At 34.7% G+C, this 21,932-nt stretch overlaps 1 protein-coding gene across 10 annotated transcripts in view; it reads right to left on the bottom strand.

The window, feature by feature from the left end:
* ANGPT1 (angiopoietin 1) overlaps nucleotides 1–21,932 on the bottom strand; it is a 356,431-nt gene that overhangs the window by 219,954 nt on the left and 114,545 nt on the right. The gene's annotated exons all lie outside the window — the stretch shown is intronic.

Consider the following 21,932-nt stretch of genomic DNA (forward strand, 5'->3'; position numbering starts at 1 on the left):
AAAACTGAGAGCAAAATACTTGTTACTTGTAGGAACAGAACCACAAAACTCTAGGCCTTCCCTTACATAAATACATAGACACAGAAAATAGACAACCAGACTCATTTATTTAGTTCTTTGCTTTCTTTATGTCCTTCTTTTGTCTCCTATTCAGTAATTTTTTTTGGTGTCTCTAGCATGTTAGTAGCCAAAGAGTTCAAATTCTAAATCCAATCTTTTAATATAACTAGTATAACTGTTCTCAGAGGTCTTACTTTCAACTGTGCCATCATTTACCTTCGTGACTCTTCTCTGAACCCCATCCAAATGGTCCTCATCCCTCCCACACAGGCAAGCAAGGAGGTGCACTTCCGGTCTTCCCTGACTACTCTGCCCAAAGCAAGTCCAAGTTACACTCAACGTTCTACCAAAGACTCGCTCCTCAAAGAATCACCACACTTCCAACTATATTTTTTCATTTCTTTACTTAGTAAATATTTCAAATATATATTCAGAAGCTCAAATACTTCAGAAGCTAATACAATAGCAGCCTATATCCAAAAAAATAAAAAAGAAGAGTATAAACTCTCACTGTCCCATGTATCTCTTCTGTATTCTATTAAAATTGTTTGTGTGACCATTTTATTAATATCTATTTCCTCACTAGATTGTATATTCTATAAGCATGGGGATAATGTCTGTTTTTGCTCACCTTTGTCCCCAGTGTTTTAGCACTATGTTTGGCACACGTTGATACCAGTGAATGAACTAATGAATTCAACCTTGGATAGAAAATTTTGTTTAACTGCAGGCTTTATAAACTATTTGCACAAACTCCAGGACAGGCACTATTATATACAAAGATGTCTTTACAGAAAAGTTTAAGGCAAAACCACTCTGACACTGGTGGAGAATACTATCATAAATTGTATCGTCTCTGAAAACTAAAAAGCACAACAAACATAGCACACAAGTTAGCCTTAAACTGACCAATGTCTAGAATGTTTTTCCATCCCTAATTTATGCAGTTTTATCACTGCCATCTATTTTTTTTTTCTGAAAAGCCAAGCCAGATTTCTGGCTTTTCAAATTGTGCTTCATAACCTTCTAGCTAACACACAACAGGTTTGTCATGAGTTACCAAGCAATGAGATGTGACACCAGGCAATGTGGATAACACCATACCACATCTTAAAAATACCTTTTCATGAAGCATACAAAAGGATAAAATGATGCAGATTTTGCTGCCCTGCTTGAGTGGTGCCTTTAACCACTTTCTGTAAGCTAAAATAAACAGAGAATATTTCACAATTGGTCTGTGTACAATCTGTGTAATGCTCATTTAGGCTATTACAGAATAGAGGAGTTGAAACCATATCCATATTCAGAAATTAGAATACTTTATGATATGATGTAATATAATAAAAATTTGAGGATATTTTGTTTTATAATAAATATTTCAATTAAGTGACATAATTTTTATTTCTTTTTCTGTTACAACATACAGATTGTTTAATGATAGACAAAGAAAATGAACACATTTATTGGAAGAAAAATTATATACTAAGTATTCTAACCTAAGAAATAACCCTGTAGCCTCAAGGGACTGGAATAAAGATATTTATAGAGGCTATGATGTTAAGTATGTGCTATTAGCAAATTTACTAATTTTTTCATTTGCATTACTATAGAAGACTAATAAAATACATCAGGTTGCACTTAATGCATCCTCAGTGACCTGGCAAATTCATGTTTATAGTCTCATGTAGGACTTTGTTTTTTAAAAGTGCAATCTCTCCTGCATATAACTATCACATCACTCATAAACATTAGGATGTGTACCAGATTTTTAGGAAAAGCCTTATTTCTCTTATTTCAGGAAGCTTTTAAAGGATTCGTCATTCTGAGAAGTTGAATTGTATTATTTTGTAGGTCTTTTTGTTTTCAAATAGCTCGCTGTAAGGATTAAGTGCTGCCAATCAGCCATGTTCTCAGATTCTTATTGGGAGAATTATTCATGTTACAAGAAAATTAGCTAAAATGCTTTGACATCTAGAGTAATCCATTGCATAACATAATCAAGCGTGCACCAAATCAAAGAAAGTATACATTTTCACTAGGATTTGTCTGTATTTCTTTATTTCATTAACAGAAGTCCATACTTTGTTCAGATTTCCTTAGTTTTACATAGTGTTGTTTTTTTTTTTTTTTTTGGTCCAGGATCTCATCCATAACATAACATTTACTCCTCACATATCCTTAGGCTACTCTTGCTTTTTTTTTTGGTGACCTTGACGTTTTTGAGGAGTGCTTGCTAAATAGTTTGTAGAATACTCCTACACTGAGATTTTTTGGAAATTTTTGATATGATTAGACAGGAGCTATATGTTTCATGGAGGTAAAGTTATGCCTTTTCTCCTTTTCAACACTGCACTCCTTAGAAAGAAGACGCTCTATGCAGCCAATGCTTAAGGAGTTGGGGGTTATACTCCATGTCCTTTAGAGCTAAGTATATAAATTACTTAAAATTCTTCTGCACAAGAGATTTGGTCACTAGGACTTGAATAAGGAAATCTTAAACTAATCCTCATCTGATTACTAACAAACCATGTAGCCCTTAGAAAGTCAACTTAGTTTTGTTGGGTATAGTTTATAAACAAAACATTAAAAATTTAAAGAATAGCTGTAATTTGTTAAACATAGACTATATGTTCCAGACTTTATTAGGTGCTTAGTGAATTTTTTCTCATATTATCACCATAACAAACTTATAAAGAAAGCATTACCATTCTTATTTCATAGATGCATAAGCTTGAAACTCAGAAAGGTAAAGTAGCCTGTCCAATTCACACCTACAAACCATCAAATGCTGAAAGCTAAACTATGTACATGTATACATACACAAACACACATACATACAGTCAGTTTGTATTATGAAATAGTACCTTCCCTTATATAACAAAGGCAAGAAGCATGTCAAAGACTCTGGTTTGTCTTCTTTTAAAGAAAAGTTGGCTAATTGGAGATTTCCAATTCTAATTTTGCCCCATTCATTTTCCATCATGAAGAATATAAATGATTTCCCTATCCCCACTACCACTAGAACTGGTGGTCATCACCTGGTTTGAGGTGTCCACTTCTCTAGGGGTTGTGGTCATTTGAGTGAATAAGACTCCATGATATAAGGTCACGAGAATGCAAGAAGAGTGTGTGTTGTAAAGCAGATGTCAATTTCCCAGTGAATATATTTTATTTCTAGGAATAAACATGCCTTTGCTTAACTATCTACATGTTCCATGTTACAAGACCATTAATCTTGCTCAGCAAACATGGAATATCTGTTTTTACATAACCAGATTTCTATTCAAACATTTTATCTGAAACTTACATGACCACCAGGATACACATATTCCTAATATTAACCAGGAATCTCTCTGCATCATACAAAGTCATGAAATACATCATAAGGCATGATCTACTTGTTAAAGTAAATGTTAAAGAGCGTTTCATATTTTATCATTACAAAATGCACATGCTTACATATATATAACACTTGAAAACACAAAGGGCTCAGGTCCTTTAAGAAAACAAACACAGTTCAGTAAATATCTCTTAACATACCTTAATACCTCTCTGAATGGCGGTCCCTGGGTGGCGCAGCGGTTTAGCGCCTGCCTTTGGCCCAGGGCGCGATCCTGGAGACCCGGGATTGAATCCCACATCCGGCTCCCGGTGCATGGAGCCTGCTTCTCCCTCTACCTATGTCTCTGTCGCTGTCTCTCTCTCTCTCTCTCTCTGTCTCTGTGTGTGTGTGTGACTACCATAAATAAATAAAGATTAAAAAAATAAATACCTCTCTGAATGGATTCTTTACCAAAATGGATAATGCCTTTATTTTCAAAATGGAACCATGAGGTTTCATTTTTTTTCAGTGGGGGTCATTTAATTTGCAAGGATCAGATTTAAAAGAATCCAATCACTCATTTATGTACATTTGTATTTAACACAAATAGAATATATCCTGTCTGATAGTACAAATATATTTTTAAGTGGTTAGAAGCTTCAGTGTAAGGCTCATTAACCTTAGAGTTACTAAGCAATTTGTCTCAATTCTCTAACACATTCTATACTATAAAACCTGTAAATGCTTAAGGTATACCAAGGAATGGAAGACAGATTGGGGCTCTTTACCTCTATATGAATTATAAAATTTTAAGGCACCTTAGGCTTGTCTTTTCCTCCTCTCATTTGAAAAAATGTAAGTGAAGTCAATCTTGTCTTAAGTAGTATTTTTTTAATGATTTTATTTATTTGACAGAAAAGAGGGAGAGAGGTAGAAAGCACAAGCAGGGGAAGCTGCAGAGGGAGAAGGAGAAGGAGACTCCCTGCTGAGCAGGGAATCCCATGCAGGACTCAATCCCAGGACCCTGAGATCATGACCTGAGCCTAAGATAAATGCTTAACCAACTGAACCACCTAGGTGTTCTTAGAATTACTCTTAAAGTCATCTGAAGTTAGAAGCTCCAGACGACACAAATATAGAAACATTTTCAGTCATAATTTGACATTATTTCCACAATACTTATTGCCTGAATAAAGCATTCTTGTAATGTCCCCAGTTCTAAAATATCAGTTATTTTTGATGAAGACTTCTCTTTTATTTTTATTTACTTAAGTGCCATTATGATTTTCCCCTCACAATTTCACCTGTTACCTAATTCTCTAGCTGCTTTCCCCAGCCTTTCACTTGTTTACCTCATCATTCTATTACTTTAGGCAAGTATTAGAGCTGTGTTGGCCACTCTCCCTGCAATCCCAACTCTGGTCATTCATCCTTTCATAAAGCAAGTGCAGAATCCAAAACCATTTTCACACCATTATTAATGTTTATGTCCTTTAAAAATTTGACAGTAAATCTCTATTATTTTGTTAATCACCCTACAAATTCCATTGCGTAAGCATGAGTCGCAGTGTCACAATACTTACTATATATACCTACTTATTACTCAGTATGACACCTACTTATTAATTTGTCCCTCCAACCATCCATCTTTACATCCATCCATTTATTTAATACTATACAGAGTCCGGGGCAGGAGAGATGCAAGGAATTTGCTACAGAGTAGAATGCATAGAATTAAGGAAGAAGAATAAATCATGATAATGTAATACAACTTTTAGGATTTAGATATGGCTAGACTATTGCAAACCATGGAGAAAACATGAGAAATGAAGATTAAAGGCCAGTTTAAGTGAGGTATGGTATTTAAACCTCAATTTGAGGGTACTTTGGAGCCACTAATGCATTTTAACTAGAAAAATAGCATGATTGAGTTTTGACTTTTGGAAAAGCTCTGGTTGCCCAATGCAGTTTGCACTTGGACATATATTAAGATCTTGCAAAATAATTTCATATATGTCATGCCATAAAATTCTTTAATCTCTCCTTTGTATGCCTTCTTGCTATCATTGCTATATCAAATCTTGGCAGATTTAATCCTGAGTTTATATTCTACAAACCTAGGTCACCCATTCATTCACCTTCTGTTTTACAACTCATCTTTCTAGAAGATAAAATATGACTACCCCAACCCAATTTCTATGTGTAATTCACCATTTTCAGAGCTTCCAACACCTATTTAACCACAAAAGTAGAGAAAAGAGAAGAAAGAAGAGAAAAACTGGTATGAAATTAATAAATGACCACTATGGGATAAAAGTGGATTCAGAACTGGTCTTATAGGAAGGAAGATAGCTACCTTGCTGCGAGGAAGTGGGGGAGGGCTGTGAAGTTACTGAAACCCTAGTCCAAAATATTTCTTCTAGGTTTCCTTTACCTACTGATTCTGTTACTATTTCTAAAGGCCCATCCATATTTATCTTTCCCTGGGAACAGTTATTTTGAAAAGTGATGCAAATTTTAACGTGGTTAATTTCCCATTATTTCTACTTCACTTGACCTCAGTCTAGAAATGCCTATATTTCTTTAAAAAATAAAGCTTATATTACTTTGATTATAAAAGTGGCACATGTTCATATTGTATGATAAGTACAATGGCCATAAAAGAGAAAACAAAAAATATTCAATTGCACCATCAAAGAGGAATTATTGTGAATGTTTTGGATGTGTTTCCTCTCAATGTTTTTATGCATATACTTACAAATACACAACGACCTATCCACTACCCAGTCTCATCACACAAAATCATATCTATAATATATGTAGAGCTTTTCTAAAATGAGAACAATGACAGTATCAATGTACAGATTTGCAAGGACCAAATAAACTAATACTTTTAAATTGTCTGTCCCAGGCTTAGTACATACTAAATTCTCAAAATATTAACTAATACATTTTATCATTATAATTACTCAGGTATACAAACATAGCCACTCAACATTTTGTGGGCATTTTCTCTTGTCAAAATATGATTCTTAACAGATGCAGTCATGGTGTCAATGAAGACATAGCTTTTCTTTAGACAATCCTAGATTGGAGTGTCTGCTGGTTCTCATATTTACTGCTTGTGGGAGATTATGCATGGTTTATTCATTTGAAGTTGTGGATAATATTTTTATCTTTCAGACTTTTTTTAGGGTTAGAGATCATAGGTACAAGGTATTGTAGTAAATACCAAAAATAATAGTATTTGTTTCCAGTGTTCCTGCTATGATAGCTACAATGAATATGTTCATATATATTGCTTTTTCACTTTTTTGAATTATTTCCTCGGGAATGATTCCCAGAAGTAGGATTACTGAGTCAAGGGTTATTAAAAAATAGTTAAAAAATAGTTATGTTCTTTTTATTTACTGTTATCTTGTTTTCCAATAAGTTTCAACCAATATATAATGTAATAAGCAAAGCACTTCATGTATTTAAAGAATGTTCCTATACCTGTTTCGATCAAGTCCACATCCTTTGCTCATCAGTTAAGAAGGGGAGAATCTGGGATGGATTTTATTGCAGGAATTCCAAACCTCTGGGAATTGAACAGATGCTGCTAACTCATTTTACATTTGGGAGACCACCAGTCAGCCGTGTTCAATAACAGCTTTCAGAAACATCTGGATTTAAACTTACAGCCTAAACATGACAGGTTAAGTAGTAAATAGTTATAAAATAGCTTCATGCCTTGATTCTCAAAAATCTGAATTCACTGAGGTTTTTACAATTTTTAGATGAGAGAAAAAATTGCAAATAATGTAAGCATTAAGACTCACATAAACTACACAGTATATCATTTTGGCATTATGGAGTCTGGTCAACTTGGAGTTTAGGAAGCCTCAGAGGATTTTTACAAATTTATTTTGAAGGTAAGAAAAATCCTTACTAATAACTATTTTACTCAAAGAAGCATAAAGGTATATGTAGTCTTCAAGTTATATTTATTGAATCTTAATTCATGTGAAACTGAAATAGCTTTAAAGAATAGAGGAAGGTAGTAAAAATTTTGGCTTAAAAACTGATACTTATGACATTCTACTCATATTGTAAGCCTTACTTAAATGCTAGCTTCTGGAAGGCAAAGCTCATGCCTAATGTATTGCTCTTCAAGGATTACCAGAGTAATAAGTACCAGGGTAAACACTTGTATATATGCCTATGGAAATGAGGGCTATTCCAGTCACTATTGTTGCGTTTTTATATTACCTCCAAATTGAATGGCTTGTAACAACCATTTCATTATGCTCATTAGGCTCACAGACTCTATGGGTCAGGATTTCAGGCAAGGCACACTGGGAATGGGTTGTTTCTGCTCCATTATGCCCGGGACTTTAACTCCACATCTGGAGGTAATGTGAATGAGTGGGGGGTTGGAACATCTGAAGGCTCATTCACTCACATGTCTACAACCTGAGCTGGAATGACTCAAAAAGAAAGATGTGTTAACCAGAGTACCTACACATGGCCTCTCTCCGTGGCCTGATTTCTTCACATGGTGACTTCAAGGTAGATGGGTCTCTAACATGGCTGCTCAGGACGCCAAGCATGAATATTGTAATGAACAATTTGGAAACTTAGTTGCTTTTTATGACTCAGTCAGATTCAAAAAGAAGGGAATTCTTATGGCATAATTACATGCAGACATGATACTATTTATAACATAATACTATATATACATATAATGCTATTATAACCATCTTTGGAAAATATGACCAATAATTACCCTCTAGTCTTGCTTTAACTTTAACTTCTATTCTTTCCACTGTATTAAATTTAAAAATTGTATTTTTTTTGCATAGTTTAGTACCCAAACATGGTGAGGATTGTTCTTTTGGTTCTAAATTTAAAAACTATATATGATTTTTCAAGCCACACCTTCCTAAAAGATATGTGATACACCCTACTAGGTAGACAGCTAGAACTGGTGTGTCCTCCTGATAGAAAATTACTCCCTTGATGTTGATTTCTGAATTGCCCAGTAATAAAAAAAGAACTAAGCACACATTAATCTCATTTCCACAGGGGATATTTTGTATTTGAACAGGAGAGAAATTCTCAAAATATTTGAATTATTTAAAGTGCAAGCAATTTGATAGCCTTATAGAGTTTATTTGAATTTTGTAGTTGCCTCAGATATACTTTTGGCCATAACTTGCAATGTTAGATACAATGGAAGACATTTCAAAATAGTAGAAGAATATATAGGGATACTTTGTGCTTAAGATATTTAATCTCCATAGTGATCTTTCCCCCTGTTAATGGCACAAATTTAATCTGTGAACTCAAAGTATATAAGCTTTAGTCCCATATGAAATATGATGATCACAAAATAATTTCCCTTTCTCTCTGATACGGAGTCTTCTTAGTATATATATACTCAATCCTCAGTTAAGAGTTTTTTTGAGTGCTAGGTGTGGGATTTCCACTTCCACTTTCAATTTTATTCATTTATTTTAATCAAACTCTCCTTAGTTCATTAGTTTATCTTGACTGTCATAAGAGATAATGGCAGTTCCACTTTCACAGTGTTTATTAATTTTCTGTTCTCTTTTTCTAAACATAAATGTGGGATCAATGGTTACTTTTATATACTGAAGAACTAAACTTAACTAAACTAAACTAAAGACACACATGGCATATGGTCATTTTTCCGAAAATATTACAAACAGGACCTAATTCATAATGTTTAAATGTTAAACAATTTCCTTTATTGGCTATATTTTATTCCTATTTGGTCTTTAACTAAAAGAAATATACCCTAGCCCTATAATGCAGTGTTTATAAGCAGAAATGCAGAAAAACTAGTTTAAAATATTATCTTTATTTGTATGCTCACATCTGGGTAACATCAATTGAGTTTGTGTAAGCAACTCACTTATTAAAAAAAAAAGTAAAAACAAGAATTAGTTATTTGCATCTGACATATTTTTAGATATAAATAGAATTTTGTATCTTGTCAGGAATAGTGCTAGGAAGTAGTTCTCCTAAGAACAGATTTCTTAAAGCAATTCCCATACATTTTGGCAAATTATTTCTATCTCTATAGCAGGTTATTTATTCTGAATACATTCTTCAAAAACTTAGAGGAAAACATCATTCATTTCAACCTCTTCCCTACTTCCCATCAATCAAAATTTGTTTTAATTTGTGAAGGAAAAGTGAAAGAGCATGAACGATAAAGAGCTTTAGATTTAGCTATTCAGAATGCCTGGGTTTAAATTCTACATGTGTCTCAAAGTAAATATTATAATCTTATAAAATCATTTTATTGCATTGGTCCTCCGTTTGTTATCTATAAAATGGATATGATAATACCTACTATTTATAAAAATGTGCTTTTCTGTTTGGATAAGACTGCTTAATGAAGGTAGACTTATTAATATCCTATTTGTTACTAACCACCTTTCGTAAAGTAGAATGTCATTTTCACACTTGTTTTGCTGATAGAATATCTGATATCCATTGTCCTCTTTGCCGATAAATTGATTCCTTCCATACACAAAGCAATAGTAATTTCATTAGCAGGGCATATGACTATGCTAAATGGCTGAGGTAAATCACATTCTAATCATGTGTCCACATAAAGTACAAATTACACCACTAAATTTAGGAGGTTAATTCCCAGCCTCTATTAATATTTATTTGTGGGACGCCCGGGTGGCTCAGCGGTTTAGCGCCGCCTTCCGCCCAGGGCGTAATCTTGGAGTACCGGGATCGAGTCCCACATCGGGCTGCCTGCATGGAGCCTGCTCCTTAAGTTAATAATTTCCTGAAAATTGGGAAAAGGTTCTGGTTATTCAGCTTTAACACTAATCTTTCAGACCACGTCACTGACTGAAAGTTGCCCCTAAATAATCTGAGCACTACAGCATGTATTTATTTGTGCATATATCCTACCAGTAGCTATGGAGCATCTACAACATTGATCTGCCACACACTGCTGATTGTCAGCATTCCATGGAAAACTCAGGTTAAGAAAACAGATACACACTGAATCTTTTTTCTCCTTAATGGTTTTAATCTGTCCTACTATGTGAAGGTGGACGAAAAGCATGCCTGAATTCTACTTTGCTCTCATCCTATTTTGTGCTCTCTCTTCTTTTGAATCCACGAAAAAGAACTGTCAGAAGTAAGTTAGGGTAGTCTGGAGTCTTTCTACCTCATGTGGTTGATCATTAAGGGCTATAAAAGCTACCACCCTCAAAGCCCCAGCATCTGAGTCATCAGGCCTCCAAGATTAAAAAAGAGGGAGAATCATCACAATTCTCTGCAAGTAGCAGTCAGTGTTTTGGCCTTGGACCAAAATACCAGAAATATTTTAATTAATAGGGACAATGATAAATAAAATAGGAAGTGAGATAAGAGGTCATTGCCTGAGAAAACAAGGCTTTTCTTCTCATTTTTACAACTCTCTCGAATGACCCACAAAAGAAAGTGCATGCAAATAATATTTTAAGTTCCAGGATGTGCTTCTGCTTTTCCAAGAAGGAGTGCCCGCAGATAAATCTAAGAGGGAGGTCATTAAATTGAACGGAAGATATTTAGAATAGGCGGCTTCACCCCATGTAAGGCAATTGTAAGCCTTTCTTTGTGTTTTAAAACTTTTTAGATAAATAGTCAGATTCAATTAAGCTCTGTAACTTCAAGAGATGGTGCTTCTAAGGAGAGAGGCAGGAGGGACTACAGATGTGGGATTCCTGGTCTGCTAACAGATCTGTGGGAGGGCAGAGAGAATTGGGCTATTGTGCTTCAATCAGCAACATCACTACGTGTCACAGTCAATTTAACCATGGAGCTTTAGAGTTAGGATGTGGACAAATGACTGAAACAGTACTTAAGAAAGGGGCACATACATTTAGTATGAAAGAATTAAGGGCTTAGGTGCAAAGACTACTACAGAAAAATATTTTAAAACAGATTTAAGGTTTGAAGATTGACAAGAGGAGACACCGTAAAAGTTGCTATAGGTAATCCCGTAGTTGGTTAAGAGCGTAGGTCATGGAGCCAAACTGCCTGGAGTTGCATGCTGGTCCCGCCACTCAGCCCTAAGTAATCCTGGGCAATTTACTTCCCCTCTGTGCCTCAATTTCCAACTTGCCACGTGGGAAAATTATATTACTATCTACCTCACACTGGCTTTTGAAAGTATTCAATAGATTAAGACATGTAAAGTGTTTTCAAATGGCCTGATAGTTGTTTTACTAACATTTAACTATTACTATAAGCCAGAACTATCTCCAAGGAATCACTAATATTTACTTAACATTCACTGTGTTAGAGAACTTAATGGGAAGTAATTTATGTGAATCATCTTTACTCTTAGCAATCACCTTATAATGTAGATATCTTTATTACCTCAGTTTGGTAATGAAAGTGAATGATTGGCACAGAAAAGTTAAGAAACTTGCCCAAAGTCACACAGGAAGGGAGTGATGCTTTCAAGATTCAAATCCAGCCAGTCTGGCTTTAGGTACAACACACTTCATCACTGTGTAATTGTCTCTTTGACATAGAAAACCGTGGACATGAACTATGCGTTTACTCTCTGTTTCAGTGGGGTTAGGCTTCTCAACAATAGGGGCTGTAGCAGATTCATCACTGCCTCGCAGTACCTAGCAGACTACATTGTGCATATTTAATTAGATAACTGATTACCTGGCTGCCTGTCCTGTTAATACCAGATGCTTAGTTCGATGGTCCACAACTAACTACATCCTAAAATCCCACGACAGAACTCATTGCCATCTCTTATGGAGCAGTCCTCCAGACACTGCTCTGGTCCCATGAGCCCTCACTGTGTCCCCTAGCCCCCAGTAAATGAACAGTCACCTTGTTCATTCGCCCTCCCTCTTGGCCATCCTCCTTCTTGCACTTCTGCTCCATGGCCACCAGTACAAGGACGATCACGTAGAAGCTTACTGGAAACAATACCAGAGGAGAAAAGAAAAATGAAAAAGAAAGGCAGGCCAGGAATGAGTTCCTTTGAGTCCTTTTGTCTTTCCTGTTTGGAAGACTGCCTTGCATGTCTCTTTTCCCATTTTCAAGTCTCAGAAGTTTCCCACTTAGAATGGGAAATAGGCTTTTGAAAAAGCAGGCCATTGGGAAGTCAGAAACAATTATTAGGATGCCTATTTCTAACCTAGTAAAAAGGTAATAATAAATTAATATAAGGCTTGACTTTGGAGCTTTCACTCCTCAGTATATCAAAGGGCTGTGTATTATTTATCTCCTAAAGAAAAAGAAAAAGCTCCACAGAGCTAATAGAATTGAAGACATTGCCTTCGTGTTGTTGTTCTCTCAGCACATTGTGAAACACTGCAGCTTAGGTGTGTTTGGAAAGTGGATTCAAGTTTGACTTTAACTAGTCTTAACTAAATTAACCTTTGCAGTCAAGATAAATGCCTTAAAAATAAATGCAAGTAATCTTACTGCCTTTTATTAATATTTCAGCACAAATGAATAAAAAAAATCACAATTTTAAGATTCCTATTCCTGGTGTCATATTCTAGAAGTAAAAACAAAGATAAGCTAAGTAGACCTAACAAGAATCAATGAAAATTTTGTAAATATGTAAATGCATTCTTAAAATTAAGATTTCCTGGGGCTCCTGGGCTATGTAGTCAGTTAAGCACCTGACTCTTGGCTTCAGCTCAGGTCTTGACCTCAGGGGCATGAGATCCAGCCCTGAGTCAGGCTCTGCACTCAGCAAGGAGTCTGCTTAGGATTCTTTCTCCCTCTCCCTTTGCTCCTACCCCCAGGACTCTCTCTGTCTCTAAAATAAATAAATAAATAAATAAATAAATAAATAAATAAATAAATCTTAAAAAATAAATAAAATAAAATTTAGATTTCCTTTCATTATCCTTAACAATGAATTCTGTTCTAAGTGAATATGGTAGCTTGAGATATTTAATATTATCAACGTAATTCATGTCCCTAAATTTAAAATAAAGAAATATAAACTATCATGCAATTGAATAATTTAGAAGATAGATTAAGTTATACAATATGCCACTAATTGCCTAAGAGTTGTCTCTTATCTTGACATATTTTGTCAGGTTAAGTATGGGTGGGCCTCAGCATTTTGAACAACCTGTACTCTTGTATACTCAGTAACATTCTTAAACTATTTTGTATATGGCAGATTTGGACATTCTTACATCAACTTGCCAAAAAATATTCAAAGTAACAAGTGTTATGATTCTTCCTCTCTGCCAGTAGATTGGTTTTGGCAGCTTTACCTAGCTAATATTTGATTATTTGAAAGTTTTGTTGCAGCCATTTTGAAACCATATTCCTTTGAACATATAGGGTCCCCTGGGGAATGCCTCTGGGAGAGGGGCCCTGGAAGAGGGTCCTGGCAGCACCCCTCTCCTCTAGCCCTTCCATTTGCATCTAGGTTACATATCAAGATTTTACCTAATAATTTGCTTGGAAAAAATAAAAAATAAAAAAAAATAATTGGCTTGGAAATAGGGTTCCATTGCTAAGAAATATTTATAATTCATCAGTTCATTTGTTCAAAAATTTTAAAGTTAAAATTTTCAATTTTTTCAATAATTCATCTATTCAATAAATATTAAAAGTACTGATTATCATAGCTCTGTTCCTGTTATTTAAAAATTTAGTAAAGTTGAAAAGCAAAGAGAAGATTGGTGACTTAGTAATAAGGATAAAATTCTCATGTCTTACATCTGTGCACTTGAGATAAGGGGGATGCAAGGCCTCCTGGGTGCAGCATATATTTAGCTATAATAAATATCCACTGGATTTTCATCTAGTCAAACTATTAACAGTGAAGACAAGAACAGTATTAAAATGTTTTACAAAATCTTGGGACTCTCTCTCTAAAGGTTTGGAAATAAAATGTAATTTAGAGTTTTAAAATATTTATTCATTTTCTAGGAATGGAAACCCTCTAATAAGCTTTAGGGTCTAGTATTATGATTCAACTCATTCAGCTTTTCTGATCCTAGTGAGTTAAGCTACACATGTAACTAAATTTTAAAATACACTGTCTTTCAAACTTATCATTAACAATTCTACAGAAATAGACAATAAGCTTGCCTACTTGATAGCAGTGAGTTTGTATATATTTCTGTTTCAAGATATTCACATCTTACTTCCATTTCACTAATATTTTAGCTACTGATTTTCTTTAGAAACAGCTTGATACTTATGCTAATTTGCATGCTCTTTTAAGAGTTCAGCACAGGGATGCCTGGGTGGCTTAGCAGTTGACCATCTGCATTTGAGTCAGCGTGATCCCAGAGTCCCGGGATCGAGTCCCACATTGGGCTCCCTGCATGGAGCCTGCTTCTCCCTCTGCCTGTGTCTCTGCCTCTCTCTCTCCGTGTCTCTCATGAATAAATAAATAAAATATTTAAAAAAATAAAAAAATAAGAGTTCAGCACAAACTTAGGAATTATATGCCAATGGAAATCTGTAATAAGTAACTTGTAGTCATATATATATATATATATATATATATATATATATATACAAGTAACACTTATTGCATTTATTTTACTCTATATTCTCCAATACTTATTGCCAAATATGTTATTGATTAAATCATTAGGTACCTACCTGTAGGGTTATGTCTGGCTTTATATGTTTTATACCACTTTCTCTATTAACAATTACCTTTTCATATGTTTAAAGGATGAAATCATCAGATCATTGAGATAGGCAACTAAGACCAAATGAGCCTGAAAACTTCTCACTTCTAATATTTCTGTGTAAGAATTAGAGAAAAGTATTTAGGTACAAAGTCTCAAAATATAAAGAAAAGATAATCCATGGTGTGCTTCATTCTTTAGAAACCTCTTTGATAAGGAAGAGGGACATATCTTTTGTACACTTTGTAAAGAGATTTAAACACTAAGAAGCCCTCCTCCCTCAGACCATGGGGCCAGAACCAAAGGGGGTTTGGAACTTCCAAACTTCACAGCAAACGATAATCTTGTATTGGAACAAAAAGCAAGGATGACTCAGAATGTAATTAGGGTTGTGCATCTAAGCAAATGGTATTCAAAAGAAGAAAAGGACCAGGAAAAGGATGCTAATGTTTTCACAGAGAGACAAGGCCATAGCAGAATGAAAACAAAATCTTCTTAATTATCAAATTATAACATAGGGGCTGAGGAACATCTGTACATTGTGGCTGAACACCTACTTGTTACTCCTCCCCTCTCATCATCTACACAAATGGGAATACTTGTAATGTTTATATCTAAAGCAAATCATAGAAGGAGGAAAGGTTTCTAAATAGATTGAACTTAAGAGGCTGTGCTGAAGCCCCACTTCTATGAAAACAGAATGCCTCTGATGTTTTGTCAACATTACCACTGATACCACAACCAACAGGTTGAGGCAAGTAGATAAAGCAAAGGACTCTGGCACCTGGACTTGGTAAACCCAGAGGCTGATGATCTGTACTGTTTTTCAGGTGCTTTTTCTTTTCTCACATGAATTTGCTTCTGGAATATTTCTCTGTCCACATAATGATGGGCAGGAGAAAGAAAAGACATGAAATTTCCCTGCCTGTACTCTAAAATGTCACCTCACAGCATGTCCCCAATACCAAGCCAAGAAATGGCTTACTCAGGCTCTTTGCCAACTGGCATGAACCTGAAGATTACTTGATCTCCTAGAGGGTGATCTTTTTCCCACACAACAAACCTCACAATTTACCTTGCAATGGTCCCAATATTAATACCATATTCCTTTTGTGATATAGAACAGGGGTCAGAAAACTTTTTTTTTTTCTGTAAAGGGCTGGATATTGAAGTTTAGGATCTGTGGAGCTTTTGATCTCTGTTGCAACCCCCCAATTCTGCCTTTGTAGGAAGAAGGCAGCTACAGACAATGCATAAACAAATGGGTGTGACTCTGTTCAATAAAACTTCATTTATGAATACACAGACAACACATTAAGGAATGGATGTGGTTGTATTTCAATAAAACTTTATTTACAAACACTGGTGGCTGGCAAGATTTAGCTCAAGGGCCATAGTTTGCTGATCCTTGATATAGAGATGGAGATTCAGAAAATTAAAATTTCTAAAACTATATATTTAAATGGGTAAAAGATGGAATATAGTTGAGTCTTATTTTCATATGTATATTTGATTATAATCCAAGTCTACTCATGGAATCCATTCATTTCTCTACTCATTAAAAACAAAAAAAAAAGTATTCTTTTAAACTATTTTCCAGGTATTGTCCTAGGAAAGAAGATCTGTTATTTAAAATAATAAATAAAAACTAGTGAACAAGACAGGCAACGTCTACCTCACAGAGTGCAGGGTCTGGGAGAATATATTTTACATATATTTACTGAGGTCCTACTCTCTGTTGTGCATTCTTCTAGCAGTAAGGTATACTACGGGTAACAAGACAGACAAGGACCTCTTGTGGCATTTACATTCTCTATAGGTGGAGAAAGAATAAATAATGTGACAAACAATAAGCAATAAAAGGTCACATAGTGATAAATGCCATGAAGAAATGATATAGTATTATATGATAAAAAAGTCATTTAGGAGAATGTGGGAAGGCGGTAGGTAATAGTACTCAGAAAAGACTTTGTGGGAAGGCAGAAGGTTATAGTACTCAGAAAAGACTGTGGGAAGATGACTTCTGAGCAAAGATCTGAATAAAAAGAAAGAGCTAACCATGCCATGATCTGGAGGAAGAATTTTCCTAGATAAGTAAACAGCATGTAAAGCCCCTGAGACAGAAATAAGCTGGTCTGTTGGAGAAATAACAAGAAGGCTAATGTCATGAGTAACTGAAATAAAGGAAAGGTGATGATAAATGATGAATCTAGAGAGGAATAGGGGGCAGATCATCTAAAGCCTCATGGTAAGGAATTTGGATTTTAGTCTTACATAATGAAAAACTGTAGGAAAATTTTAAGGAAATGAATGATACATTCTTATCCAGTTTAGATTACAGTGAACAGATAATTATATATGAGATGAACACTATTTAAAAAATGTGAAATGGCACAGTTAGGGGTAAAAAAAAAAAGGCTGTAATCACCCATAGTAAAGGACCTACTTGCCCTGGTCCTACAACCTGAGATCTGCCAATGTAGAATTTGAGGAGAGGCTTGCTCTTTCCTATAGACAAATCCAAAAGACTATTATAACTCCAACTGCCCAACATCTAAGGCCCAGAAAGGTTTTTCTGCCTTCTTGGATCTTTTAATTCTAAAAGATAACAAGCAAAAAATAAAACTTAACTATTTGTTGAAAAGTTAATGCAGACATATTAACTAAAGACTTCCTCTTTGGCTTGAAAACCTAGGGTTAATCTCAAATGAACTTGTAGGGACATTTCTACAACTGAATTTAAAAGGAAATTATTCCTTTAACCTTTCTTGGCAACTGCCATTTTTTTCTACCTCTGTGTGTAAATCATATACGCATATTTTTTCCAAGTTTAGTGACAAATTTTTAAAAACATACTTATCAATTGCCTGCTTTTTTCACACATTAAAGAAACCTCCTCCTCCATATGTGCAAATGAAGCATAGAACATCCTCTTTGGCTTATTTTGCATCACCAGCCACCAAAACAATGCACAGATGAGAAATCATTTCCAATTACTTAGATTCACATATGCATATATTACATGTAAATATGTGTCATTATTGCATGCAGCAAATTGTTACCTACTGTAGGTACTTTGGTACCTACAAAATTATTTTTCCTCCCAAAGAAAGGTCTAACTGACCCTCAAGTAACCTAGCACAAAGGATTCAAGCAAACTGTGGCATCTAAAAATAGTTACAAATCTTCTTAATTTTCATTATTTTACCCAGCACCACACACTTGAGCATTTGGTGTCTTTTATTTTTATATTATGATAACAGAGATATTGTTCAAACACTCAATAAACATTTCAGATATATATGAAAAAACATTAACTACACTCGAGGGGACTCACAGTCTGAGTAGGAAAACAGGCCTCAAAACAAATAATAAAAATGACAGCAACCACATAACATGGAAGTGCAGTGCCTTCATGATACATCCAACTTATTCTGATAACACTGGAGAGCTCAGCCTGGCAGGGGAAATGGAGTGCAGGTACATTTCCTAGAGAACTGGTAACAAAGCTGACTCTTAAAGAATAATTAAGTGGACAAGATAGAGTGATGTAGAAGTTTTTGAGATCCTAGGTCATTGGCTAAATACAATTTGAATAATTAATAATCACCTACTCTAGACCTAATATCTTTTTTTTTTTTTTAAGATTTTATGTACTTATTCATGAGAGACAGAGAGAGAGGCAGAGACATATAGGCAGAGGGAGAAGCAGGCTCCCTGTACGGAACTTTAGACGGGACTCCATCCCCAGACCCAGATCACTCCCTGAGCCAAAGGCAGACAGACACTCAACTGCTGAGCCACCCAAGAGTCCCTAGACCCAATATCTTTTTGATGAATATCAGAACAAAAATAATTATAGAATGTAATACTTGCCTAAGTGATAACTTACAATCTAGGGAGGTAAAGTGTACATCCAAAACAAATTGTTAATAGTACATGGTAAAATATAGATTGTAACATATAGACAATGCATCCATTTGTTCATTCAACAAATATTTATTGTCTATCTGCTATGGACTATACACTGCTTTAGTCACTAGTCTCATGGGGTCATAATGTAGTAGATATTAATATGGGTTAATATCTGTAATACATGAGTTTTAAAAAGATCATAATAATTCTCTGAAACAAAGAATATAAGTAGAGGATATTGTTAGTCAAAAAATGTCTTTAGAAATATTTAGCTAAGTACTTAAGTAAAAATCTTTCATCTATTAAAATATTCTGGATGGCAATTCATAACATATTTTCTACTAATAATCATCAACTCATCAATTTTAAATAGCGTAAAATATTTACAATAGTTAGACCTTTGTTGTCTGTTATAAGGCATGTTTTTTACTCTTTATTTATACTTTCAACAACAACAAAGACATCATTTAGCAAAGGCAAAGGACTTCCTAAGCATTCCTCCAAATGATAGAATTTACATGTCTTAAATCTGAGTCTTTAAATATACATATTTGTGAATTTCTCGGATATAGGAGAAAGAAAACAATAATTCAAGAAGCATGAGATATAAGGTAGACATTAAACACTAGACATTTCTCTGGTATAGATACGTAGAAGGGAATCACAAGCAAGTGGCAAAGCACAAAGGCCATTTGTACTTCATGTTATTATCCCAAGACCTGGTCTCAGGTATTGGGTATGGTTTACTAATAGTTCTGAAAAGGACCATATGATTGAAGAGAGTCAAATGTAGACATACAGCCCAGGTGATTTTTTAGCCTATTATTTATATTGCTCTTCCCCATCTGATAAGTGAGAATAATGCTATCAACCTAATTCATAATTAGTGTTAATTGACAGGTTACTAGACAAAGTTGATCTCCTCAAATGAAACCCATGATAGCAAGAGACAAGTGCCATGACAGGTCCAACACTTAAGGTATGACCAACACATCATTTTCCCCTTGCATTCTTTCTCATCTTGTTTAGTTGCAAAACCAGAAGGGTTGAGAAATGACATTCAACCATGTAAGTCTCATAAAGGGACTTTTATTTACTGAAGTCAGTATCTTGTGAAAAATATTTGTAAAAGAATTTAGTTTACCTAACTTCACAGAAGGTATCAGATTAACATAAATTATCATCTAGCTGCATCTAGCATTGATAACACGCATCTTGCATAAAAACCTTCCTGATAGTGATGCCATGAGCTGCATAATAATCACCATGCTTTGATTAATTATTTTGCTGAATCAACTGCATTTACACTGATAGCCTCATTTTTTGCAGTGCATTGTTTTTTATCCTAACACAACTATTCGGAATTAAAATGTAAGTAGTACAATTTGCAGTACTAAGCATACCAAATAGTTACAGTAAAAAGATTTCCATTTGAATTATCAAAATAAATACATTACAAGAAACCTAGAACCTAAAAAAAAACAACCCTCTAATTAAGGGAAACTTGAGACAGCTTTTTAGCAAGTTCTTTGCTGAAAGAATTTATTTGGTTTCTTGATCCTCCTACCAATCGCATTAACAATGACAAAAGATATGCAAATTTAAACAGACAATAGTCAAGCCAAACTGCTCTGACTCAACATCAACAGGGACATTTTCAGCATATAATCAGCTAGATTCACATTAGCCAGGGTCAATGTAACCAAAGAACATTTGCATAGTTATGCTTGGCTATAATCTGCAAACTATGCCATAATCACTGACCAAGAAGAATGCAAACAAAAATTTATTTCACACAATAAATTAACATATGGAACCTGTGCATGATATAAGCTCAACAGAATCATATATTTACACTATCACTGCTGAATAATTGCATGGAAAAAAAAATATATATATATGCATTACTACGGCTGAATCACCATTTTGGCTACATGTTGTAAGTAAACAAAATATTACATTTTTGGTAGAATAGCTCATTCAGGACAATTTGGGACTAAATTTCCCTACCCAGCCCCTTCAAAGAATCCAGACTAATTTATAATGTTTGAATTCTCAATTAAAAACCCAATGGATGCTTTATTGAGAATAGTAATAAGCTGTTTGACCACATTAATTTGTGTACTATTAAAATAAATTTTGCCAAAGAAAAAACAGATATAAACTGCTGCTATAATTAGTGCCTGAAATTTAAAACACAATTATCAAAAGCCTTCAGAATTCTTTTTGCTTTCCACTCTTCTGTCCCTATTGATTTTTTTCACTTGTAGTCTACAATAGAAAGATTAACTACACTTTCAGGTTTAGAAACTCTGAAACTACCGAGTTTCAGTTATTTGTCAAATAAAGCATCAGTGATGTTAGTTCAGTCCCTAGTGGACAAAAGTATAATAACAGTTACTTGGCATGATTCAGCAGGCAGTGCTTTAAGGGAGGGTGACAACACAGGGGAAAAAAATAGAACATTTGTCCTCTCCTTATCTTCTTAAAGGGTTTGCTCTGTTAACAGACTAATTTAAAGGAGACTGGACTGGCCATGTTCCTACATATATGCACCAAACGAATTCTTAGCAAAGATCCCTGGGAGAGAAGCATTTTCACCAATGTGACATTGCCACCCTTTGATTGACATAGTTGAATACGCTTGTTATCTGCTGTTTACCTGTTACACAATTAAACAGAGAGCAAAGAAACAAGGAAACGCAGGAAGTGTGTTCATATTTTAAAAGACGTATTTTCATTGGAAACTTGTAAATTGTTTATAGAGAAAAATGGAATAAAATGTTCATTTTGATTTTTTTAAACGAGGATTAACTGCACACTCAACACTGACATTCATCTGGATACTTAGACTCCCATGTGACACTGTTGGTAACCAGTGTCCTGAGAAAAGACTTATTTCAGGAAGACAGCAAAGCCCATGTTGTGCTCAGCTCAAACCTGCAGGTGCACATTTTTGGGAAGAGCAA

This window comes from Canis lupus, chromosome 13 (genome assembly GCF_003254725.2).
Source record: "Canis lupus dingo isolate Sandy chromosome 13, ASM325472v2, whole genome shotgun sequence".
Lineage (NCBI taxonomy): Eukaryota > Metazoa > Chordata > Mammalia > Carnivora > Canidae > Canis > Canis lupus.